At 53.1% G+C, this 26,262-nt stretch overlaps 1 pseudogene; it reads right to left on the bottom strand.

The window, feature by feature from the left end:
* The window catches only part of LOC138468443 (zinc finger protein 271-like), a 629,016-nt pseudogene that overhangs the window by 506,473 nt on the left and 96,281 nt on the right, over positions 1-26,262 (bottom strand).

Genomic DNA, 26,262 nt, shown 5'->3' with positions numbered 1-26,262 from the left:
ATCTATCACAGGGTACAGTATACAGGCTGCAGGTAGACAGGGGTGGATTCTATATGTGTATGTAGCCTGTAAACATCTATCCCTGGGTACAGTGTACAGGAAGCAGGTAGTCGTGGTAGATTCTAAATGTGTTTGTAGCCTGTCAACATCTATCCCAGGGTACAGTGTTAAGGCTGCAGGTAGGCAGGGTGGATTGTATACATGTATGTAGCCAGTCAACATCTATCCCAGGTTACAGTGTACAGGTTGCAGTTTGACAGGTGTTTATTCTATATGTGTATGTAGCCTGTAAACATGTATCACAGGCTGGAGTTTAAACAATGTAGGTAGACATGGGTGGATTCTACACTTGTATTTAGCCTGTCAATATCTATCCTAGGCTAGAGTGTATAGGATGTAGGTAGACAGGTGTGGATTCTATGAGTGGGTGTAGCCTTTCAACATCTATCTCAGGGTACAGTGTACAGGCTGCAGTTTGACAGGTGTTTATTCTATATGTATATTTAGCCTGTCAATGTGTATCCCAGGCTAGAGTGTAAAGGACGTAGGTAGACAGGTGTGGATTCTATGAGTGGGTGGATTCGATTCTATGGGGGTCATTCCGAGTTGGGCGGTCTGGGATACCGGGCACCAGTAAGGAGACCGGTGCCGGTAATCCCCTACTGCCCGATTCCAAGGTCCCCTAACGGGAACCGCAAGAGACATGTGGTCGGACAACACGTCCCTTATGGGTCCCGTTAGGGGACCAGGGCGCAAATAATGGGCTTTCCATTCGCAAGCCCGTTATTTGCACCCTCCCCATTCCCATTGAGCCCTATGGGGGCTCAAATGGGAATGGGGAATGGTTTGTTCAATGGGGATTTACCGGTCCCTCCAGGGTCAGAATGGACCGGTAAGTCCCCATTGAACAACATCGGACTCGGTACCGGTATGGGAGGCAGCCATGGAGCTAATTGCTCCATGGCTACCGCCATTCTCGGAATGACCCCCTATACGTGAATGTAGCCTGTCAACATCTATCCCAGGCTGGAGTGTACAGGCTGCAGGTAGAGAGGGGTGGATTCTATATGTGTATGTAGTCTGTCAACATCTATCCCAGGGTACAGTGTACAGGCTGTGGGTAGTTAGGAGTGGATTCTATACATGTATTTAGCCTGTCAACGTGAATCCCAAGCTAGAGTGTAAAGGATGTAATTAGACATGTATGGATTCTATGCATGTATGTAGCCTGTCAACATCTATCCCAGGGTACCTGGAACAGGCTCCAGGTAAGTGGGTAGGGTGTAGTAGAGAGTGAGAGGGTGGGATAATGGACTGTGATGTTTGGGAGGTTTGGGGGGGGTAACAGGGAAGGGCCCCCCTATTGCATCCCCATAAGCATGATGGTGGCTGAGAGAATGTGGGCGGTACACTGTGTGCTATCACCCATGCTTCCAGTCATCTGATTGGATGAGTGCCCTTTACTGGATGCAAATTTTAGATCAGTCACATATAAAGTGCAAATGGCTGTCTAATGTCTTCTCAGTGCTATCCACTGACAATACAGCCACACTGTCTCTCCAGATAAAAACCATGGGAAGAATGTGGCCATCAAATATCTCTTAAAAGGCTAGATGTTTCTCCCAGATTTCTAAACTAATGGATCACCTGATGCTTTCTCAAAAGGTGAAGATTAGCTGAAGATTTTCTTGCACTCAGAGCACTTGTGGGGCTTCTCCCCAGTATGGGCTCTGTGAGGGATGGGCTCATAGTGAAGATAACACTATGCACTTATAGGACTTCTTCTCAGTATGTACCCTCTGATGTTTTATCAAATTTGGGTATTGACTGAAGCATTTATTTCACTCATTGCACATGTAGGGCTTCACCCAGTATGGACCCTCTGATGGCATTTCAGAGCGTAAGAATGACTGAAGTTTTTCTTGCACTCTGTGCACTTGTAGGGCTTCTCCCCAGTATGGACCCTCTGATGGCTTGTCAGGTGTGAGGGTTGATTGAAACTTTTCTTGCACTCTGTGCACTTGTAGGGTTTTTCCCCAGTATGAATCCTCTCATGGTATATTAGTTGAAAGGAACGACAGAATCTTTTATTGCACTCTGTGCATTTATAGGGCTTCTCGCCCGTGTGTGTCCTCTGATGAATTATCAGAACTGAGGATTGACTGAAGCTTTTCTTGCACTCTGGGCACTTGAAGGGCTTCACCCCAGTATGGATGCGCTGATGGATTGTCAAAACTGAGGCTTTATTGAAGGTTTTCTGGCACTCTGTGCACTTAAAGGGCTTTTCCCCAGTATGGATCATGCAATGTTTTTTCAGAGCAGAGTTTTCAATGAAGCTTTTCTTGCACTCTGGACAGGTGTAGGGCTTCACCCCAGTATGGATCCACTGATGGCGTCTCAGACATGGTAAGTTATGGAAACTTCTAATGCACACTGTACACTTGTAGGGCTTTTCGCCAGTATGAACCCTTTCATGACATTTTAGAGTAAAGGAACGAGTGAAGCTTTTCTTGCACTCTGTGCACTTATAGGGCTTCTCCCCAGTATGGGTCCTCTGATGGACTATCAGGGCTGAGGATAGACTGAAGCTTTCCTGGCACTCTGTGCACTTGTAGGGCTTTTCCCCAGTATGAATCCTTTCATGGCATTTTAGATTAGAGGAACGACTGAAGCTTTTCTCGCACTCTGTGCACTTATGGGGCTTCTCCCCAGTGTGGATCCTCTGATGGATTAATAGAGACGAGGAGTTACTGAAGCTTTTCTTGCATTCTGTACACTTGTAGGGCTTTACCCCAGTATGAATCCTCTGATGGATTAATAGAGATGAGGAGTGACTGAAGCTTTTCTTGCACTCTGTGCACTTGTAGGGCTTGCCCTCAGTATGGGTCCTTTGATGGCTTCTCAGAGCCGATGACTGACTGAAGCTTTTCTTGCACTCTGTGCACTTATAGGGTTTCATCCCAGTGTGGATCCTCTGATGGATTAATAGAGATGAGGAGTGACTGAAGCTTTTCTTGCACTCTGTGCACTTGTAGGGCTTTTCCCCAGTATGGATCCTCTGATGGCTTCTCAGAGCCGAGGACTGACTGAAGCTTTTCTTGCACTCTGTGCACTTATAGGGCTTCATCCCAGTATGGATCCTCTGATGGATTATCAGAGCTGAGGAGTGACTGAACCTTTCCTGGCACTCTGTGCACTTGTAGGGCTTTTCCCCGGTATGAATCCTTTCATGGCATTTTAGATTAAAGGAACAACTAAAGCTTTTCTGGCACTCTGTACACGTGTAGGGCATTACCCCAGTATGGATCCTTTCATGGGATTTTAGATTAAAGGAACGACTAAAGCTTTTCTTGCACTCTGTACACTTGTAGGGCATCACCCCAGTATGGATACGCTGATGGTTTGATAGAGATGAGGAGTGACTAAAGCTTTTTTTGCACTCTGTGCACTTGTAGGGCTTTACCCCAGTATGGATCCTCTGATGGCTTGTCAGTTGTGAGGATTTACTGAATCTTCTAGTGCATTCTCCTGACAGACCTGAATGTGATTTAATGTGTAATATTAGATTTGCCCTGCAAGTGAAGCACATCCCACAAGTGCTGCAGATAAAGAAGGCCTTCTCCTTTGTATGGATCCTCATAGATGTGCCAGGCATTTGGCTCCCCTGAGAAGATGTTGATATCTGTACAGGTTCACTGGAATGATGCCGCCCAGCTTCTGTAGTGTGTCCTTTATTCCTCTTTATGTCCCATCTTTGTGTCTTCATTTGCTGACTCACCAGGTCTGTAGTTCCACACTGTTGAAGTAAACAGAGGTTTTAGATGTTATGTTATGCCATCGCACAGTCTGTATGTCCCCATACCACACTAACACATTTTGTGAAACTGCATGCATCTGTTTTTCTCTCTGCCTCAAACAAATGCAGGACGTCATAGCAATTGTTGTTATTAGGTTACCTACTCATGCATTGCATTTCCAACATGTAAAATCCAACCACCAGCTTCCTCTCGTCACTCCACTCCCTACTATCACTTTCCTTTTATATTGTTTCTATGGGTAGGACAGATTTGAAATGCAAATGCGTGATACTTTTCACCCTTTGAAATAAACTGATAGTATTTTTTCTTAGCTTTGACAAATGTGCAATTCAATGGTAAGGTGTATTTTCTTTCTATAGATGCAATTATTAGTATTCACAATTTGGAAATCTTAATTTTAACAAAGTCATGTTGGGTAAAACAATGACATAGACTCAGCAGCCCAATTCTCCTCAAACGCTATACATTGGATCAGGTCTTTCTTATCCAACCGATCTATGAGCGCCTTCTCAGAATCTGCAGCAGCCCCACCAGTCCCGGTAACATGCGTGGTACCACAAGGCTCTTGTGTTTCACCCACTCTCTACAACACATTTACCAAACTTTTATTTGACAAACTTGACAATATGGGTATCTCGTATACCAATTATGCGGACGATACCCAGATTCTAATACCTATTATGGGATGCTATGACACAGACTCGAAAAACCTACACAAAATATACCTCTTCATCCAGGCCTGGATGGCTCGCAATGAACTATGCCTTAATGATGATAAGACAGAGCTTATCATTGAAAACAAAACAAAACTTAATAACTTCACTCAGCAGTACAAGTCATTCATCATTGATGGCAATACTATCCACGTAGCCAGTGAGATAAAAACCCTCAGAGTCTACATTGACTCTGCTTCCATGCTAAATAGCCAAGTCAATGCAGTAGCCTCCTCGGCTACGTACAGGCCAAACTAATAAGAGCGAGTCGCCCTTTCCTCTCCCCTGAAAATACCATCACATTGGCTAGAGCATTAATACTATCAAGGATCGATTACTGCAACTCTCTCTTCGCCGGAACCAGCCCTAGAAACATAAAAAAGTTACCAACAGTGCAAAACAACGCCATAAGAGCTGCTCTAAACATCCCTGGACACAACCACTTCTCCGCTACTATATTCATTGGCATCCTGTCCAGGACAGGAACACATTCAAAATTCTAACCATGACACATAAATGTATGGCTGAGAAGGTGCCTAAATATCTCAGCAACCATATTAGCAAAGCCAATTCCAACAGACCAACGCAGACCGCATACACCAATCAATTCAGCATACCTAGATCCAAGAGACTAAAAGCAGGAGGCTCCACCTTCCAAGTAATGGCTCCTAAACTATAGAACGCTCTTCCGCACCAACTCAGAAATGACCAATCATATTTGTCATTTAGAAAAAACTTAAACTCCAGCAATAATCTACTGTCATTTCATCAGGAGGAGATTTTGTGCTGACAATGTCAAATGTCAAATGTAAATATTGTAATTTCTTGGGCAGCCCTATCATTGTGATTCTCTGAACATGTTTCAATTGTGATGTTTTATTGTAATATCTGTAACAATGTATGCTTTTTGAGATTTAAGATTAAGATTTGTCAAAATGTAACCACTCTTCGTAAGACTACAATTGAGCGCATAGATACCTCTGGGCTTTGTGCGCTGTACAAATGTAAAAAGTAAATAAATCAAAGAAATACATTAAGGAAAGCCATGACTTTGAAACCTGAGCCGAGTTAAAGCCTGTACTTGCTGGGTAACTGATATTGAAATTAAACAGAAAGCAATGCCAAACCCAATAGGGTTTCGTTGTCACATGCAAAATGCTGCCTATGTTGAAGTCACATGCCTTAACCTGGATAATGGAACTGGGGAGACATTGGGGGGCAGGTGCCACGAGAAACTCTGATGCGGACCCCAGAAGTGGTGCACAGTTGATCTCCCGATTCCCCAAGTCGAGAACCTTGAGGACTCGGGTTATCTAATAGCCATACCAACTATTCCCAAGAATATGGGGTAGTCCACTCCGGGGCCCCAGGGGGAATCCTCATAGATGGTGAACCATGAGGATCCAGAACCTCGAGGACACTGGATATCTAATAATGACAAGCCATACCAACTATTCCCAAGAATATGGGGTAGTCCACTCCGGGGCCCCAGGGGGAATCCTCATAGATGCAGAAGCATGAGGATCCAGAACCTCGAGGACACTGGATATCTGATAATGACAAGCCATACGGACTATTCCAAAGAATATGGGGTAGTCCACTCTGGGGCCCCAGGGGAAATCCTCATAGATGCAGAACCATGAGGATCCAGAACCTCGAGAATGCTGGATATTGAATAATTGTATTTATTTATTTGCATTTGTTAAGCGCACTTGCAGCCCGTGGGCATTGAGGCGCTGTTACAAGAATATGTAAGAAATTTTGATTAAGGTAAACAGATGTCTATTAGTTACAGAGGGCGGAGATAGTGTGTGTTACAGAGGAAAGTGAGGTAACGATCAGAAGCAAATAGACAGTAGTTAGGTCTACAGCTTACATGATGAGCGTAGGCCTCTAGATAAAGAGTTTGGTTTTGATGGCTTTCCGGAAGGCATGGTGCGAGTCTATCATTCTTAAGTGAAAGGGAAGAGCATTCCAGTGGGTGCCTGCCTAATATTGACAAGCCATACCAACTATTCCCAAGAATATGGGGTAGTCCACTCCGGGGCCCCAAGAATAAAGCCCTTAAACATGTTTTGGAGAGTTGCATGTTCCCCATACAACACAGACCCCAGGGTTTCAAGAAAAGAAACATTTATATTTCAGAAAGAATAAATGTAGAGTTAATTGTATGCTGCTTTGCCATGTGACTCCCGCCATGCGAGGACATGGTTTGAACAGCAGCAGAAATCCCCTGTTGTCATGTATGCACTTGCCAGTGATACATGTGAAGCAGAGACTGCTAAGCCTTAAGCACTCCTGGGATGGATGCACTTATTGATCTGGAAATGAGCCCAAAAGTGCACAACGTTGGGTGCCCACAACATGGAGACATGCCACCTGGATCACAAATGGTGTCTGTGTTTAATGAAACCTATGTACCCACTTCGGAGGCTGATAACACATGAAGGAGTTGCAGTCCCTCAGTCTGAGGGACAATCCAAGAGACAGCTCACAGCCTGCAAGCAGCTGACATTCTTTAATCAAGGCTGTCATGTGGATGGATACATGGGGGCCGAGTGAATGGAGTTTGCTAGTCAGGAGTTGTGGTGAAGAGAAAAGGGTAGAGCATGGAAAAGGAAGCAGAAGTGAAGGAGATGAGCAAAAGAGAGGAGGGGAGACCATCCGAGAGAGAAGAAGGTATCAAAGAGAAGATGACTCAGCAAAAGAGAGGAGGGGAGACCATGCGAGAGAGCAGAATGCTACCATGCCTGTACCTCTGTAACTAAGCTCATGCAAGTAACAGCGCCTCAATGCCCTTGGGCTGCTGCGCGCTATATACATAAATAAATAAATAAATAAGATGCCTTCCTTTCTGCTTGCCTTCTTCAGGCGTTTGGTTCCTTTGCTTATCTTTGTGCCTTTGATTTTGAGTAGCCCTGCCTTCCATTCCAGCAGTGGTTCTTATTCCTTCCAACCACTCCTGCAGGCATTCCTCCAGTCTCTTCTGACCTCTTGGTCTACTGCCTTCTGGATCCACCAGATTACACTCTTCAGTTGTGCCTTCTGGAAATTCCTATGTATTTTTTCCATGACAGGCCATTTCTCCTCAAGGAGAGATGTACTTCTACAGACACGTCAACAGGCTCCTCGGTCCCATCACCAGTGGAAGATTCAGGTGAGGGGGAGGAAGGGAGCCTAGAAGTTGACAGTTTGCAACGTCCGGACATCGCAATGGCAACTGCTGAACAGGTGCAAGAGCTCATTGCATCAGTATAGAGCCTACCGTGAAAGTACAAACCCTTACGACTGAAAATACCATGCTGAAGCAACTGGTCACTGCCAGAGAGGTCCACGCAATGGGAAATATGATGGTTTACCCAAAAGACTGAAGGAATTCATTGATGCGTGTGTCATATATTGCACGTTCAGGTCTGCCACTTATGCATCTGATCATTCCTGGGTGGGCTTCAAGATTTCCAACATGACTGGTATGCTTTGGCCTAGGCAACTCCTTTGGTAACCACAGCCAATCCTGTCCTACAAGATGATGGAGCGTTTCTTTCTCTGTTACGCCAGGCCAACGAGAGACCAGGGATCACTTACACTGCCTGTGAAACCTTGCTAGACATTTGCCAGGGTCAAACGGATCTGCAAACCTATGTCTTTACCTTCAAACACACAGCTGGGCAGAATCAGCACAGTTCACCATATTTAGACGTGGACTATGTGAGGTTATCAATGATGAACTTGCCAGGATTAGTAGGCCATCTACTCTGTCGGATCTGATCTCACTAGGCCTTCAGGCTGACTACAGATGGAAGTGAAAGAAGGAGATTTAGGGGCACTTCAGGCTCCGTCCCACACTACACCCGATACCACTCATGGAGAAGACCCCATGCAGATAGGGTCCACCAGAGAGCCATTCTCCACTGCCAAAAGGAATAGGAGGTGAGAAAAGGGGCTTTGTGTGTCCTGAGGTTCCAGCACCCATATGCAACTGTTCAGAGGTTCCCCCAGGTGGTCAGCAAATGGCAAACCCTGGCCTTAGAAGGGACCAGGTGCCAGGGTCAGGATCAATGTTCCCTTTAATCTATGCGCATGTGCGCTTGCCCAGCTTCCTTCTAGGTGCTGCCCAGAAGATTTTTAGCAGTGCTCACAGACAATTCTCACCTATTCACACAAGCCACAGCAATTACATGAAATGTTCTTTCTCTTAAAATAAGCAACACGTTTTGATATTCTGCTAATTTGCATTAGACTACTGTTAGGCAGAATCCGGTGCAGTTCCCTTAGGGAGCACTACAGAAGATTAGGACTACAGGTATGAGCAAGAAAAATCCCCTTTGGTATCAGTCTGTACCACAAAGATTTAGTTGGTAGCTGTGGCCGAGCAGTCAGACTTATCTCAAGAGGGAGATGAGCAGTATTCAGGGTTTACACAATAGGTATCACAGTACTATGGCACAAGGAAACACTGACCAAAGCTTTGTATCAAAAAGAGAATATATATTTATTTTATACACATCTAAGTCAACACATGAATCACAATTGATAACGCAAGTTAAGTTTAGTCAAGGAAAGTATATACAATTCCCTAGTCAATTGTAGACAAGTTTGCGGTAGAGTGAAAACTGAGCAAACGGCCCAGTGAAAACCACACTCTAGCAATTTAGTGAAATGGAGGGAACGCACAAGTTAAACCGAAATATCTTCAGACACCCCCTAGCAACACTTCCTGAAGTTTTGTGAACAAGTAATGCACAGCAACACTTTAGCAGAAAGATAAGTGAAGGAAATCTGAGCAAAATGGCACTCCACAAGTTAAAACAGTAGGAAGGAAGAGGGGTTTAGAAGATTTAGGTGCATCAACACATTTCTCATTGAGAATCAATCTAGTGAGAGCAGATCTAAGAAATCAGACAGAGTCAATAGGCCTGAGCCAGAGTCAGTGGTACAGGAGTTTAGGAGCAAAACTGTTCTTGTAGCTGCAGTCAAGTCTTTGGTTAACGAATATTGAAAAGGTGGATGCAAGGCGAAAGACAATGTTAGACGAAAGAGCAGCCAACCCAACAAGTAGAAAAAGGATTTAAAACACCTTTAGGGCTACCATGCAGAAAGGGAGGCCTAGCGGAACAAAGTACCTTTAAATGAAGAAGTGGCTCCTGCGGTGGTGTTTGTTCCTGGTAGTTCCTGCAGTTCGGGGGATCCAGCAGAGGAAGAGAGGCTCTCGTCGTGGAGGAAGGTTCGAGTTACTGCACTACCCAGGGATGAAACCAGCCGCGGTGCTGCCAAACGAAAAAAAAGGTATGCTCCTTTAAATTGCGGTCTGGGTGGATGGCTGCCTGGCTATCCGGCCTCCAAGTGCTGGGCACTGGCGATTTGACCAAGGCATGTCCGAGGAAGCGATTGGTGAACTGGTTGGTCCCACCAGCTCAAGGGAAGAAGGCTCTTGCGAAGAAGATCTCCTCTCGTCGTGTGGAAGAAAAGTGGTGAGACGCTGCAGCAGGGTTCACCGGTGGTGCAGGTGCTGAAGATGTCCATGGCTTCTCTCCCCTTCAGTTCTGTAGTTCCAGTGGCGACGTCTTGCTCTTCCAGTCCTCAGGACCCTGCTTTTATGCAAAAATAACCCCATTCATACAGCCTAGCTGTCACTCACACAGTGGAGTGGTCATCTTGGCGGGAGACCCTCCAGCCTATCAGGATATAGTGCGACATGGGTTGTGAAGGCAACCCTGTCCAGGGAGCCAACTCCCCCTCCCACACAATGGACCCACCCCAGACTCAGTGGCGCCGAAAGGAGGGCTTCTTGGCAGAAGCCTGCCAAAAGGACGAACAAAGGATCCCAGACCTGGGTTAGGAGTTTAGAGTAAGACACGAGAAAGAATTTATATTAAAGTTCTGGCAAATAAAACCTACCGGAGAAAGTTAATAATAAAATAGACCAGCGGTATGTTGGAGGCTGTCAGAAAAAGTGGTAGCCTCGAATGATGGGAAAATCCCATAGGAAAATATTCATGGTCAAATATTTATGGTAGTAACCACTGCCACCAGCCAGAAACTTTAGAGAGAGGGACTTTACGGTACCCCCTCGAAAATGAACCTAAGGGAAAAACTATTAACCCTTTCCAGTACCTCCATAGTAAGATGGGTTGTACTGGTTAAGTTCGTAAGAATTGACTAGTAAAGCCAATTGGGACTTTACATGCCATGGGAGACAGTAGTCAGTCCCAGGGTATGGAGTCTATGTTTGGGGGTCGCTACGACACCCCTGTGTCACTGCACTGAGGGTGCTGTGTAACACATGTGAATAAAGATGGTTCCTATGGGGGAGAGAAAAGATCCCATAGGCATTAAACATAAAAATAGCCTAGAATACACATAGCAAAAATGCCTAAGAGTGGGAAAAAGAGTCTCACTCTTAGCAGGTAAAAAGAAACAAACCCTTCAAATCCAGCAAAGCTGCTGGGGGGACTCTATAGGTAAAGTAAATTAGCCATAGAATGAGAATTGTCTCTAACAACTACTATGCACCTAAAATTCCTAACCGCAAAATACCACACAACAGGTTAAAAAACGAAATGAAAAACTGGCTCCATGAACAGAAGAATCTAACCAAGATATGCCTGCACACATTAACCAAAAATGTTTCCTCCCCACCAATGACTCTATCACACTTTTACCTTATGACTCTAACTTCTGCCCCAGAGCACATTAAGATACTACCGGACAACCTCGACTCTTCCTGCCTTGGCTCTGCGAAAGGTTAACAGACATGTACCTACATCCATGTTTGTTGTAATATACGTTCACATGCCAGAATTTCTGTTACTCATTGTGCCTTACTAAAAGCGTCACCCACACGATACAATCAAACTGCCAGCTAAAATATCAGATACTGACTGTAAGTAAGCAGGCTACCTGGATTTGTAACCTTATCCCAGATTTCCTCTTGTTTTAACATATGTCACGCAAGTGCTTTGAAGCAGCCCCTTGTAAGTTAACGCATTATAAAACTCAAATATACATTTTCCCTCTAAAGATTTAGAAAAGACAAATATGATACTCACAGGGTAATTCATAGAATTTCGCAGAAAAGTGTCGCAAGCGGCTGGCGCAGAGTGTCCGCGTGCGATTGTCTGCGCCAGGCACGTGCGCTAAAACCGATTTCCGCGCACAGCGTATTCATGGATTTTAGGCTCCCAAACCAGCCGTGGCGCAGAGTATCGCAGCGACCCTGCAGCAGCGCCAGTAACGCCCCCAAGAACGCCCTCGCGCAAGGAAAAGCCATCAAAATCGCTAAATCATCGCAAAGGGCTGCGCTAACCTTGGACCAGTTTACAGGGCTGCCAAACAAGGAACGCAAAGCGGGTAACGTGCATATCAGGGGTACGCGTGAAGTCATACACGCGATTAGCCACGGTGCCAGGGTACGTGTTTCAGGGGTGCGCGGGAAGTACAACACGCGATAGTCCAGGGAACGTGTATTACAGGGGTACGCGGGAAGTTCAACACGCGATTGTCCAGGGAACGTGTATTACAGGGGTACGCGGGAAGTTCAACACGCGATTGTCCAGGGAACGTGTATTACAGGGGTACGCGGGAAGTCTTACATGCGATTAGCCAGGGCACGTGTAATACAGGGGTACATGGGAATCATCACACGCGATTTGGCAGGGTATGTGAATTACAGGGGTGCGTGGGAATTATCACACGCCATTTTGCTGGGTACGTGTATTACAGGGGTGCGTGGGAATTATCACACGCGATTAGGCTGGGTGGGTCCTCACAGGTGTTCCCTGTACACCCTCCACGGCCCCTGCAGGCAGCCCACAAAACAGGGGACTACCCTGCACACCTGCTCATGTCCCCCTGCACCCCCACCCCCCAGCCACCAGGGGCACCCACCACCAGGCCCCCACCCATGTCTCCTACCACCCCCACCCCCCAGCAGTGCAGGGGGAGCCTCCACCAGGCCCCCACTCATGTCTCCCACCACCCCCATCCCCCAGCAGTGCAGGGGCATCCTCCACCAGGCCCCCACCCATGTCTCCCACCACCCCCACCCCCCAGCAGTGCAGGGGCAGCCTCCACCAGGCCCCCACTCATGTCTCCCACCACCCCCACCCCCCAGCCACCAGGGGCAGCCTCCACCAGGCCCCCACTCATGCCCGACTCATGTTTCCCACCACCCCCAGCACTGTGGGGCACCTGCCAGCAGGCCCCAACCCATGTCACCCACCACCCCCACCCCCCAGAAGTGCAGGGGCATCCTCCACCAGGCCCACACTCATGTCCCCTATCACCCCCACCCCCCCGCCACCAGGGGCACCACCCACCAGGCCCCCACTCATGTCTCCCAGCGTGCTACGTGTATTTCAGGGGTGCGCGGGAAGTTCCACTCGCGAATAGGCTGGGCGCGTGTATTTCAGGGGTGCGCGGGAAGTTCCACACGCGAATAGCCTGGGCGCATGCATTTCAGGGGTGCGCGGGAAGTTTTACACGCGATTTCAGCAGGGTACGTGTATTTCAGGGGTGCGCGGGAATTCTCACACGCGATTTGGCTTGGTACGTGTATTACAGGGGTGCGTGGGAAGTTACACACGCGATTAGGCTGGGTGGGTCCTCACAGGTGTTCCCTGTACACCCTCCACGGCCCCTGCAGGCAGCCCACAAAACAGGGGACTACCCTGCACACCTGCTCATGTCCCCCTGCACCCCCACCCCCCAGCCACCAGGGGCACCCACCACCAGGCCCCCACCCATGTCTCCTACCACCCCCACCCCCCAGCAGTGCAGGGGCAGCCTCCACCAGGCCCCCAATCATGTCTCCCACCACCCCCACCCCCCAGCAGTGCAGGGGCATCCTCCACCAGGCCCCCACCCATGTCTCCCACCACCCCCACCCCCCAGCAGTGCAGGGGCAGCCTCCACCAGGCCCCCACTCATGTCTCCCACCACCCCCACCCCCCAGCCACCAGGGGCAGCCTCCACCAGGCCCCCACTCATGCCCGACTCATGTTTCCCACCACCCCCACCCCCCAGCACTGTGGGGGACCTGCCAGCAGGCCCCAACCCATGTCACCCACCACCCCCACCCCCCAGCAGTGCAGGGGCATCCTCCACCAGGCCCACACTCATGTCCCCTATCACCCCCACCCCCCCCGCCACCAGGGGCACCCCCACCAGGCCCCCACTCATGTCTCCCAGCGTGCTACGTGTATTTCAGGGGTGCGCGGGAAGTTCCACTTGCGAATAGGCTGGGCGCGTGTATTTCAGGGGTGCGCGGGAAGTTCCACACGCGAATAGCCTGGGCGCATGCATTTCAGGGGTGCGTGGGAAGTTTTACACGCGATTTCAGCAGGGTACGTGTATTTCAGGGGTGCGCGGGAATTCTAACACGCGATTTGGCTTGGTACGTGTATTACAGGGGTGCGTGGGAAGTTACACACGCGATTAGGCTGGGTGGGTCCTCACAGGTGTTCCCTGTACACCCTCCACGGCCCCTGCAGGCAGCCCACAAAACAGGGGACTACCCTGCACACCTGCTCATGTCCCCCTGCACCCCCACCCCCCAGCCACCAGGGGCACCCACCACCAGGCCCCCACCCATGTCTCCTACCACCCCCACCCCCCAGCAGTGCAGGGGCAGCCTCCACCAGGCGCCCACCCATGTCTCCCACCACCCCCACCCCCCAGCAGTGCAGGGGCAGCCTCCACCAGGCCCCCACTCATGTCTCCCACCACCCCCACCCCCCAGCCACCAGGGGCAGCCTCCACCAGGCCCCCACTCATGCCCGACTCATGTTTCCCACCACCCCCACCCCCCAGCACTGTGGGGCACCTGCCAGCAGGCCCCAACCCATGTCACCCACCACCCCCACCCCCCAGCAGTGCAGGGGCATCCTCCACCAGGCCCACACTCATGTCCCCTATCACCCCCACCCCCCCCGCCACCAGGGGCACCCCCCACCAGGCCCCCACTCATGCCCGACTCATGTCACCCACCACCCCCACCCCCCAGCAGTGCAGGGGCAGCAGGCAGTCAGGCAGCAGCAGGTGGGAGCGTGCTCGGGCTCTGGGGGGCAGTAGTTCGGCCTTCCGGCCAGGAGCGTGGTATTCCGTGTGCGTACGCGTGGCCAGCTTGGTACGGAGTGATTTGGGACGTGAAAATCCTGCACGTCAGTGTGAAAACTGAGGAAAGGCCCTCAGCGCGTAAGCGCGTCTGTGACGTGACCCGCACAGGTGTTTCCCACACAGCACGTGATGACAGAGCACACGTGGAAAGACTGCACGTTAGAGTGTAATCGCGTGTGATTGGTGGAAATGGCCCTACACGCAGAAGTGACAAAGCGTGTGATTGGTGGAAATGGCCCTACACGCAGAAGTGACAAAGCGTGTAATTGGTGGAAATGCCCCTACACGCAGAAGTGACAAAGCATGTAAGACAAAGCGTGTAATTGGTGGAAATGGCCCTACACGCAGAAGTGACAAAGCATGTAATTGGTGGAAATGGCCCTAGCGCGTACACGCCGCGTAAGTGACGCTGGACGTGTGGGCCTGTATAAAAGGTACGTGTAGAACACGTTTTCCTTGTACATGCTTTTCGTGGAGAGCGAGTGGGTGAATTCTGTACTTCTTGTCGTTTCACACGCGATTTACTTCACGGCGTTTCAAGTTCGTATTCCCTGTTACCTCTGACAGCTTTTTCTCTTTTTTCTCTTTTACTGGTTTACCTGGGCCTGTTCCCTCAAACAGTGTTCCCTTCTACTGTTGTCCTGTCTCCTCGGACAGCGTACAAATCTTCTTTTGGCGGGGGTGTTGCCAACCAAACGTGCTCCTTTTACACGCTCGTTTACCAGGCAGACAGTGAGTCACGCACGTATCTAACATCTGTGCTTGCCCCGTGTGTAGCCTACCCCTTCAGAGGTCATTCTAGGCTGCGTGTGACACGCATACGTTCATTCTTGTGTTACTGGGTGCCACAGCGTAGTGCAGGTTTTTCTTTCTGCACACGTGGTCTAGGAGGGGTTGCGTGCACGTCATCTCCCTTTTTTGGGCCTCCTGTGCGTTGCGTGACCCGTCATCTTTCCCCAGGGGTTACATTCAGCCTTGCTAGAGCACTAGGGTACAATTACCATCTGGTACCCAACCCCTTTGACCCCCAATTGCCCAGGACAATAGTCTACATCCACTCCCATACGCACATTAACATCAGTGCCATGGCTGGGAGGCGAGGATTCCGTAAGGGTGGCAAAGGTGGAAGAGCCACAAGTGGTGGCCGTGGTGGATCCGGTAGGGGACGTGGTCGTAACTTGCAGGGTGAGCCTGTCCCCCCATGTGTGGAGGACCAGTCAAGGGCACCCATAATCCCCCCCCCCATCTCCTCCTCCCGTTGAGGCTGATGTGGCTGACACCATCCATGCTCAGCCCTTGTTGGACCAGCCCATTGTGGCACCAGACCTGGCTGACTCCATGGCTGACTTCCAGGTCAGCAGGGCTACGACACGTGCGCTGGTTCACGTTGATGCCATCATGCCACGTGGATCTGGGGCAGCAAGGTCATCTGCTGCACCAAGGAGGCAGGGCGGAGAGGCTGCAGGGGCAGCTGCGGCTCCATCCACCCCTGCCCTCACACACCCAGCCCGGACAGTGTCGGTCCTAGTCCATGCTGCTGATATACCCCCTGACACCATCACACTAGAGCCAATGCCTGCACCAACTCCCATGCTGAGTGTGCAATCCCACACTCCTGATACAGAGTCCACCAGGGCTCCTGCCCCTAGTGTCCAGAGCGGCGCAGGACACTCAGGATCACCACCACCTTCCAAGCGGAAGAGGAAGAGTGCACGTCCGGCACAGGCTGATGCCCCAGACACGGCTACACAGTCCGGCCCGTCCAGGAAGCCCAGCTTCACGGATGACGAACTGAATGCACTTGTCGAGTATGTGTCCGGACATGACAACGAGATGGTCATTGTTGCAGGATCCAAGACCACACCTGCACAACGCCAGGCACACTGGCAGACCGTTGCGGACATCGTAAGTGCCCTTGGAATCGTGAGGCGCACAGCCAATGATTGCTATAAGCGCTGGAATGACCTAAAGCGCAGGGCAAAGAGTAAGCTGGCCTCAAGTCATGCCGCAACTCTAGTGACTGGAGGTGGGTCTCCAGTAGTAGACATGGAACTCACTCCACATGAGTCAGTCGCTGGGACCTACGTCACGGAGGAACAGATCCAAGGCGTGGGAGATCTGGCTGATTACGAGGCATTGTCCGGTGAGTGCACATGCATGTGTGTGTCATCCATGTGCATGGTGTGTGTGTGAGGGCTTCTGTTTGTGTGCCAGGTGAGAGTGTGTGCGCCTGAGTCGTATGGGTCAGCCATGTGCTTCATGCAATACTTCCTGCGCAGCTGCATTTGGCCATAGCAGTATCCCTTCTGCCAACAGTAGACATCTAGCCCAACTGCACGCCAGTTGCCCTTGAAGTGTCACCTTGCCACAACATAGTTGCTTATTTTTCACTGTTCATTCAGTCAGATTGTTTGCATTCCCCCACTTTTACTAGCCATGTCGCTGTCCACTAGTCACATGTCTGACATGGCTATGGTAAAGTGGAGTGACTTTGTTACCTGGATATCATTTGTACACACATGTCCCTGTGCAATTGGACCATTTCAGACTGGCAGCTCCAGGTGAAAAATCTGACTTGTTAGAATTAGAAAATCAATTACATGCGGGAACTGGACTGAATGAATAGGTGCTGCCCTCCTCTCCATCTTCACTCAATAGCAATGGTACATGCCATCTGTGTGATGGCATGTGTGTTTCACCTGGCAATCACAGGCCAATGTGTGATGCCACTGCCAGGCAGCATGCAGAAAATGTGTTCATCTTCCATCTTGGTGTCATCAGTGTGTGCCATTTGCCTGCACTTCATACGCAGTGAGGGTGCATGCATGGGAGGGTTTTAGTCATGTGGGACATGTGTCAATCAAGTACTGGTTCTCTTGCTTCTCAGCCCTCATTGTGTGCCATGGTGCTAATGCCTGTTTCCATTTCTTTGTTTTCATGTCTTTGCAGGGGAAGTAGCACCTGATACTGCTGGGGTTGTGGAGATGGTGCAGACCCAGGAGGGGTCCGAGGGCCGACCAACCACCAGTGAGGGACGTGGTGTGGTGGTGGGGGAGAACCCACAAGTGCTGCAGGTCGTGCTCTCAAGGGGTGTCTCTGGCTGCACCTCCCCCGAGCTGTACTCAGGTGTTGATTCGGATGAGACCTACGTGCCGTCGCAGGTGAGTGTTCCAGGGAGGGATTCTGTTCTGTCTCACCCACCTGCACCAGGGTCAGAACCCTCCATGGGGATGTCAGTGTTGGCAGCTACGCCTTCGGTGGTTACGGATGCAGGGTCACACTCTGCGACATCTGATCCTGTTCCTGGGCCAGCAGATCATAGGGGGAATGCAGTCCTGCAGCCTCAGGCAGTGCCGGCACAGCAAGGCGCAGTTCGCCTTGCCCCAGACAGGTGTGGTGCCCGCCGACGTGGTGGCCGTACGCCACCCGGCAATACCGCATGGGAGCAATCCATTTACGGTATGGCAACCCAACAGGCTGCATCATCCGAGATGATGGCTCAGGCCATGGATAGGGTGGCCACTTCCATTGTCCCCCCAGAAAGGCTGATGGAGCGACTAGAGCAGGCAACCGACTCCATCTGCCAGTCACACAGGGAGGACATGTTGGGGTCCAACAGGGACAGGCGGGCGGCACTGGCGACTCTGCAGGAGGCCATCTCCATTGAGTCCCAGGGCCACAGGGAAGCCCTGAGGCAGGAGCTCCTTCACCTCAGGACGACTCTTGTTGAGCTTGAGGCTTCAACACACCAAAGGACAGAACAGCAGCTGGAGCGTCTCACCCGTACGCTCTCAGCTGAGATGCAGGCAACGAGGGCGGAGGTCCGGGCATCCCGTGAGTTGTTGCATGGGGACCTCCGCACACTCATCCTCCAGAACCAGACCTACCACACCCGCACGCTTGCAGCCATGGAGGAGCAGACTAGGGCCTTGCGTGGGCTGCCTCCCATAGTGCAACCACCTCCGGATGCAGCTGCACAGGGTGATAATAGCGACAGCAGTGATACTCCCACAACAGGGTAGCCGTGTGGGCCATGAGCCCATGGAGGTGTTTTATTTTCCCAGGATCCACGCAGGTGGGTTCTGGTGTGCATCCTGTCCTCGGACCTCCTGGGTGGCCTCCCCAACCCCCCCGGGCCCATCAATGGCCATTTTTGATTGTTTCGTATTTTTATTTTTATTGTTATTTCTTTTATTCCCTATTTTTTTGGGACGATTTGTTGGCTTCCGTGATGCTTGGGTTTGAGTCACACACACCCCTCCTGCTTCCCGTTTCCATGGGCTTGCAAAGGGTGTGCCCAAGTGACAGTGAATTACCCCCCCGTGCCCTTTCCCCTCCCATGCGCAGCGGCTGTGCATGTGGTTGGGGATGTGGGGCCAACACCATGTCCACGGCCAGGCCCCGGCGTGTTGCAACGTTGTGCAGGACACATGCTGCCACTATGATCCTGCACACTACTGGGGGAGCGTATAACAGCTGGCCGCCAGAACGGTCAAGGGAGCGAAAGCGTGACTTTAGCACTCCGAATGTGCGCTCCACTATGCCCCGGGTCGTAATGTGGGCTGTGTTATATCTTACCTCGGGTGGCGTGGTGGGGTTCCGAATTGGCGTCATCATGTGGGGGCTGAGAGGGTAGGCACTGTCCCCTGTGGAGGTGGTGATTGGTATCATTGGTGGGGTTGTGACCTTGCTCAGTATCCAACATGCATGCATGTGCAGTGGCATACATACTCACCAAGCAGCCATGTATCGCCATGCCGCCCAGCTTCTAGGTCCCGGCTTAGGGTGGACATTCGGTAAATGAAGCTGTCGTGGGTGGAGCCGGGATAGTTGGCATATACTGAGGTGATGATTCCCTTGGCATTACATGCTACCTGCATGTTGATGGAATGCCAGTGCTTGCGGTTCCTATAGATGTGCTCAGATGCCCTGGGGGGACGTAGAGCCACATGGGTGCAGTCGATGGCACCTAGCACTTTGGGGAATCGTGCCACACCGTAAAAATCCAGGGCGGCAGCATGCCTTTCTGCAGGTGTTCTGGGCAGGTATATGTGCCTGCGGACTGATGGCCGTGCAGTCATGATGTTCAAGACCTGGTGCAGGCAGCGTGAATGGGTGGCCTGTGACACCCCACCCACTATGGCACTTGTCCGCTGAAATGATCCAGTGGCTAAGAAGTGCAGTACATTGAGGACCTTCTCCAGGGGGCTGAGTGCTTGGGAGCACAGGGTGGGTGATGTGAGGTCATCCTCCCACTCACTCACCAGGTCCAGTATAATGTGTGGTGGAAACCTGTACCTCCCATACACCTGGTCATCAGGCATCCCGAAAAGGCTGGTTCTGGGTGTGAATATTCTGGCCCTGACTATCCTCCTCCTCCTCCTTTGGTAGCCCACTGCCACTGCTGCTAGGAACGGTATGTTCATCCTGGCGTCTGAGCTTGTTATTGTTAAAGTGCGCAAATGTATGCTTTGCGCGTGTTCTAGGCGAGCGTGTGACCCGCGCACCCCTGGAATCCAGTTCACAGGCCAATAGCGTGTGGAAATTCACACGCACCACGGGATACAGCGTGTGACCCGCGCACCCCTGGAATCCAGTTCCCAGTCCAATAGCGTGTGGAAATTCACACGCACCACGGGATACAGCGTGTGACCCGCGCACCCCTGGAATCCAGTTCCCAGTCCAATAGCGTGTGGAAATTCACACGCACCACGGGATACAGCGTGTGACCCGCGCACCCCTGGAATCCAGTTCCCAGTCCAATAGCGTGTGGAAATTCACACGCACCACGGGATACAGGTTCGCTGACATACTTGCGTGTGTAAGTGCCCGCGCACCCATTAAATACACGTACATAGGCCAATCGCGTGTACGCGCACTTTTGTCCAATTACACGCAATGACACTCTGACGTGCAGTATTTCCACGTGTGCCCCGTCATCACGTGCTGAGTGGGGAACACCCGTGCGGGTCACGTCACAGACGCGCTTACGCGCTGAGGGACTCTGGTCCAATAGAATCGCGTATGCGTGCTGACGCGCTTACGCGCTAAGGGCCTTTCCTTGGATTTCACGCTGACGTGCAGGATTTTCACGTGCCAAATCACTCCGTATCAAGCTGGCCACGCGAAAACACACGGAAGACCACGCTTCTGCCCAGAAGGCCGAGTTACTGCCCCCCCAGTGCCCCGAGCAGCCTCCCACGTGCCATCTGCTGCTGCCTGCCTGCCTGCCTGCCTGCTGCCACCGTGCCCTGCCATTTGGTGCCTGCACATCAGCCATCTGCAGGGGTCCAGTTGCTGTGTCCACCCCTGCTGGAACTGAAGACTCCCGACTGGGATTACATCGCTCCACAGCCCAGCCCCAGGACCCAGTTGCCCGACCACACCTGCCTCTGGGGTTGCCATGTCGGGCACTTCCACATCTGGCACCAGTGGCAACCCCAGGCCAGAGGGGCAGAGGGGCACCAGCTTCACTGTCACCGAAGTTGGTGTCCTGGTGGAGCATGTCCTGGGGCAGTATGATGCCCTCTTTGGATCGTCCCGCGCCAGCAAGGAAGGACGGCAGAGGATCTGGGCCGACTGTGTGGTTGCCATCAACGCGGAGGGGGTGGCAACCCGCGACGTCCTGAAGATCAAGAAGCGCTGGGAGGACTTGAGGTCCAGGACCCTTGTGAAGGCCCGGCGCCTCGTGGAGGGGGGCCGGGGCCGCATGAGTTCCATCCAGAAGAGGGTCCTGGAACGCGTACGCCCAGCGCTCCACGCCCAGATCCTTGAGAGGGAGACCCGTCTGGAGTTGAGCGGTAAGTGTCCAAGCATTACTGTGTGAGACAGGGCATGTTGCGGTGTGCTGGTTCTATGATACTTGCCTGTATGTGTGCCATAGGCCATGTATGCATGTATGTGTGCAGGGACATCATGGTAATGCATGTGCGACCAGTGATGTGTGATCCACATGGTTGTTGCATGTTATTGAAATGCCGCATGGGGAGCCCTATGCAGATTTTGAACATGAGAGCATGCCAGTCTCTGTACCTGGACATGGGTGGGGGTGAGGGATGGGTGCTGATGCCAGGTACATATATGGTAGCCATGTCTGTGTGCCTGACCTGCGTGTCTGTGACTTGTGCATGCCATGGATGCATGACACATGTGTGTGACAATGCACAGATTCAGTGATGCAGCCAAATTACCCTTGTATCCGCTGTGTTTGGTGTGTTTGGGGCCAGATGGATGTGACTGAGGTGAAGTGTGTGCATGTGATAGGCATGAGCCATGATGCATGTGAGTTACATATCATTGAATGTTTCAAGAGTCCATTGGACATGCATGGAAATGTCCATGGCATGCACCATGCCTGTTACTGTGTGTGTTTTGCCTGGACTGACCCATGTGTTGTGGAGGGACATGATGGAAGTGGACTTTGACAGTGGTGCTCATCTGCTATTGCTTCCTGTCTAGGGGACCATTGTACAGTGCCCTGATGCTTGTGTTCTTTGTCTCCCTCTACGCAGCGGCTAGTGAAGAAGAGGGCGGAGACGGCGCTGTGGAGCAAGGCGGCGGGGATGCCCCCACGGCTGCAGCGGAAGGGGTGGGTGAGCCCCCACAGGGGCCTGCTACGGTGGGAGACGGTGAGGAGCCATCCAGGTTGGTGGTTTGCACAGAGGAGGAGGAGGCCGCCACTGGGGCACACATGGGGCCTGGTGGGGGCATCCCTGCTGGTCAAGTGGTGCAGTCCAGGGCCAGGGGCAGGAGGCAGCACAGGTCACCGTGGAGGGGCCTGTGCATGTCGCTGTCCCTGACCCTGTGAGTGCACCTCCATGCACCAGCAGGGATGCCCCGTCCCAGGCCCGTCCGCAGGTAGAGGGGATGTCCATGTCACCTGACTCCCCTCCACCTGCGGACGTGGGAACCCCTGGCCGTGCGGAGAAGGTCCTGATTGGGGTCGCGATGCGCACGGCTGTGATTCGTGATGCCGTGCGTGCTTCCCGGGAGGAGCATGCACGTCATCACGAAGTGCACCGTGCCGACGTGGCCCAATTGGGATCGGCCATGTTCGGGGGTTTCCTGCATGTGTTGGCCAATGTGGCGGCCCTCTCCTCCTCTGTGCAGGCTATCCACCAGTCGTTCTCCTTGCCGTCTTCCAGCCCAGATGCCACCAGGGCCCCCTGTGGACCTGCCCCGACCAATGCAGCCAGCTCGGAGGGGATCCCATCCCTGCCACAGTTGGGAGTCGGAGGTCCAGCAGGGGTGGACAACACTGCAACTGGACCCCAGCAGATGGAAGATGTGACAGCATCATCATGCAGGGCACGTGCACGACGGCGTCGGTGGTTTCCATCAGCCTGGATGCCGTTGTGCTGGCAGAGGCAGTGGCGTCGGAGGCAGCAGCGGGCTCGACGTGGGAGGCATCATGGCTCGGGGCCATCAAGATCAGAGGGGCAGGCATCGGCCGGAGGGCAGGGCAACCCTGGGATGGTGGTGACTTCCGTGTGGGAGCAGTTGGTCCAGCGGATAGGTGCGGAGCGGCAGCGGGCGGTAGAGGAGCGGCTCACCATGGTCAGGGCGGAGTTCTCCATGCGTCGGGCGTTGAGGCGGGCTGAGTGCCTCGAGGAAGCTCGCAGGGAGTTTGAGCTGGACATGGGGTTATCCCTGCGAGACCTCGGGGCCAGGACAGAGTCCCGCCTCCAGGACATCGACATGGAGTTCGATGATGCCCTGCCCAGCAACATCACCGAGTGAGCCGCAGGACTTGCCCGCTGCCTTTGTATATAGTTATTTAGTTAGTTAGTGTTAGGTTTCCTTTATTAATTTTTGTTTTTTTGGACCGCTCGGACAATGGCCACTTTTTTGTATATATTATTTTCATTAGGTAGTAGTAGGTTTCATTTATGGTGTTGGGCTCATGGACCCTGGAAATTTCGTGTATATAGTTTGCTTTTTGAAGAAACATTTTTTTTATTAATTATTGTGTTCACCATGAGGAAATGGTTTTTCATTATTTTACTTCCACATGATTTTGCTTTGGACAACATTTGTTTTTGGATTACTTTGTTTTTTTTATTTTTGCATTTGTTCTCGGACATGGACCATTTATTTTGTTATCCCCATTGTTGTATGTTTGATTTTTTTCCTTTTTTTTCATCTTTAATACATGTTCTTTTTAACTTTCACTTGTGGTATTTTCTCATTGGTTTCATACATGTCATGATATGGGTTTTGACATTGACTTGCACCCATTGTGTATGTGTGTGTGACGGACATGTGTTCATTTACAGACTTGCCATTGGGGTTGTATCATGTAATTGCATTCACTATGTGGGTGGATGCAATCCTTGCCTGGGTGTTTGTGCTGGGTACGCTGCCCATTACTCCCATGATTGAGTATCGTCAGGACCTGGGGGCAGGGGGACATGTGTGGGTGCCTGGTGGAGGCTGCCCCTGCACTGCTGGGGTGTGGGGGTGGTGGGAGACATGAGTGGGGGCCTGGTGGAGGGTGCCCCTGCACTGCTGGGGTGTGGGGGTGGTGGGAGACATGAGTGGGGGCCTGGTGGAGGGTGCCCCTGGTGGCTGGGGTGTGGGGGTGGTGGGAGACATGAGTGGGGGCCTGGTGGAGGGTGCCCCTGCACTGCTGGGGTGTGGGGGTGGTGGGAGACATGAGTGGGGGCCTGGTGGAGGGTGCTCCTGGTGGCTGGGGTGTGGGGGTGGTGGGAGACATGAGTGGGGGCCTGGTGGAGGGTGCCCCTGGTGGCTGGGGGGTGGGGGTGGTGGGTGTCATGAGTGGGGGCCTGGTGGAGACTGCCCCTGCACTGCTGGGGTGTGGGGGTGGTTGGAGACATGAGTGGGGGCCTGGTGGAGGGTGACCCTGCACTGCTGGGGTTTGGGGGTGGTGGGAGACATGAGTGGGGGCCTGGTGGAGGGTGCCCCTGGTGGCTGGGGGGTGGGGGTGGTGGGAGACATGAGTGGGGGCCTGGTGGAAGGCGCCCCTGGTGGCTGGGGTGTGGGGGTGGTGGGAGACATGAGTGGGGGCCTGGTGGAGGGTGCCCCTGGTGGCTGGGGGGTGGGGGTGGTGGGAGACATGAGTGGGGGCCTGGTGGAGGGTGTCCCTGCACTGCTGGGGTGTGGGGGTGGTGGGAGACATGAGTGGGGGCCTGGTGGAGGGTGCCCCTGGTGGCTGGGGGGTGGGGGTGGTGGGAGACATGAGTGGGGGCCTGGTGGAGGGTGCGAGTGGGGGCCTGGTGGAGGGTGCCCCTGGTGGCTGGGGGGTGGGGGTGGTGGGTGACATGAGTGGGGGCCTGGTGGAGGCTGCCCCTGCACTGCTGGGGTGTGGGGGTGGTGGGAGACATGAATGGGGGCCTGGTGGAGGGTGACCCTGCACTGCTGGGGTTTGGGGGTGGTGGGAGACATGAGTGGGGGCCTGGTGGAGGGTGCCCCTGGTGGCTGGAGGGTGGGGGTGGTGGGAGACATGAGTGGGGGCCTGGTGGAGGGTGCCCCTGGTGGCTGGGGTGTGGGGGTGGTGGGAGACATGAGTGGGGGCCTGGTGGAGGGTGCCCCTGGTGGCTGGGGGGTGGGGGTGGTGGGAGACATGAGTGGGGGCCTGGTGGAGGGTGCCCCTGCACTGCTGGGGTGTGGGGGTGGTGGGAGACATGAGTGGGGGCCTGGTGGAGGGTGCCCCTGGTGGCTGGGGGGTGGGGGTGGTGGGAGACATGAGTGGGGGCCTGGTGGAGGGTGCCCCTGGTGGCTGGGGTGTGGGGGTGGTGGGAGACATGAGTGGGGGCCTGGTGGAGGGTGCCCCTGGTGGCTGGGGGGTGGGGGTGGTGGGTGACATGAGTGGGGGCCTGGTGGAGGCTGCCCCTGCACTGCTGGGGTGTGGGGGTGGTGGGAGACATGAGTGGGGGCCCGGTGGAGGGTGACCCTGCACTGCTGGGGTTTGGGGGTGGTGGGAGACATGAGTGGGGGCCTGGTGGAGGGTGCCCCTGCACTGCTGGGGGTGGGGGTGGTGGGAGACATGAGTGGGGGCCTGGTGGAGGGTGACCCTGCACTGCTGGGGTTTGGGGGTGGTGGGAGACGTGAGTGGGGGCCTGGTGGAGGGTGCCCCTGCACTGCTGGGGGGTGGGGGTGGTGGGAGACATGAGTGGGGGCCTGGTGGAGGGTGCCCCTGCACTGCTGGGGTTTGGGGGTGGTGGGAGACATGAGTGGGGGCCTGGTGGAGGGTGCCCCTGCACTGCTGGGGGGTGGGGGTGGTGGGTGACATGAGTGGGGGCCTGGTGGAGGGTGCCCCTGCACTGCTGGGGGGTGGGGGTGGTGGGTGACATGAGTGGGGGCCTGGTGGAGGGTGCCCCTGCACTGCTGGGGTTTGGGGGTGGTGGGAGACATGAGTGGGGGCCTGGTGGAGGGTGCCCCTGTTGGCTGGGGGGTGGGGGTGGTGGGAGACATGAGTGGGGGCCTGGTGGAGGGTGCCCCTGCACTGCTGGGGGGTGGGGGTGGTGGGAGACATGAGTGGGGGCCTGGTGGAGGGTGACCCTGCACTGCTGGGGTTTGGGGGTGGTGGGAGACATGAGTGGGGGCCTGGTGGAGGGTGACCCTGCACTGCTGGGGTTTGGGGGTGGTGGGAGACA

The sequence above is a fragment of the Ambystoma mexicanum genome, chromosome 4q (genome assembly GCF_040938575.1).
Source record: "Ambystoma mexicanum isolate Mex_15411 chromosome 4q, UKY_AmexF1_1, whole genome shotgun sequence".
Classification (NCBI taxonomy): domain Eukaryota; kingdom Metazoa; phylum Chordata; class Amphibia; order Caudata; family Ambystomatidae; genus Ambystoma; species Ambystoma mexicanum.
Note: the sequence above shows the minus strand (reverse complement) of the source record. Positions and strands in the feature narration are given on the sequence as shown.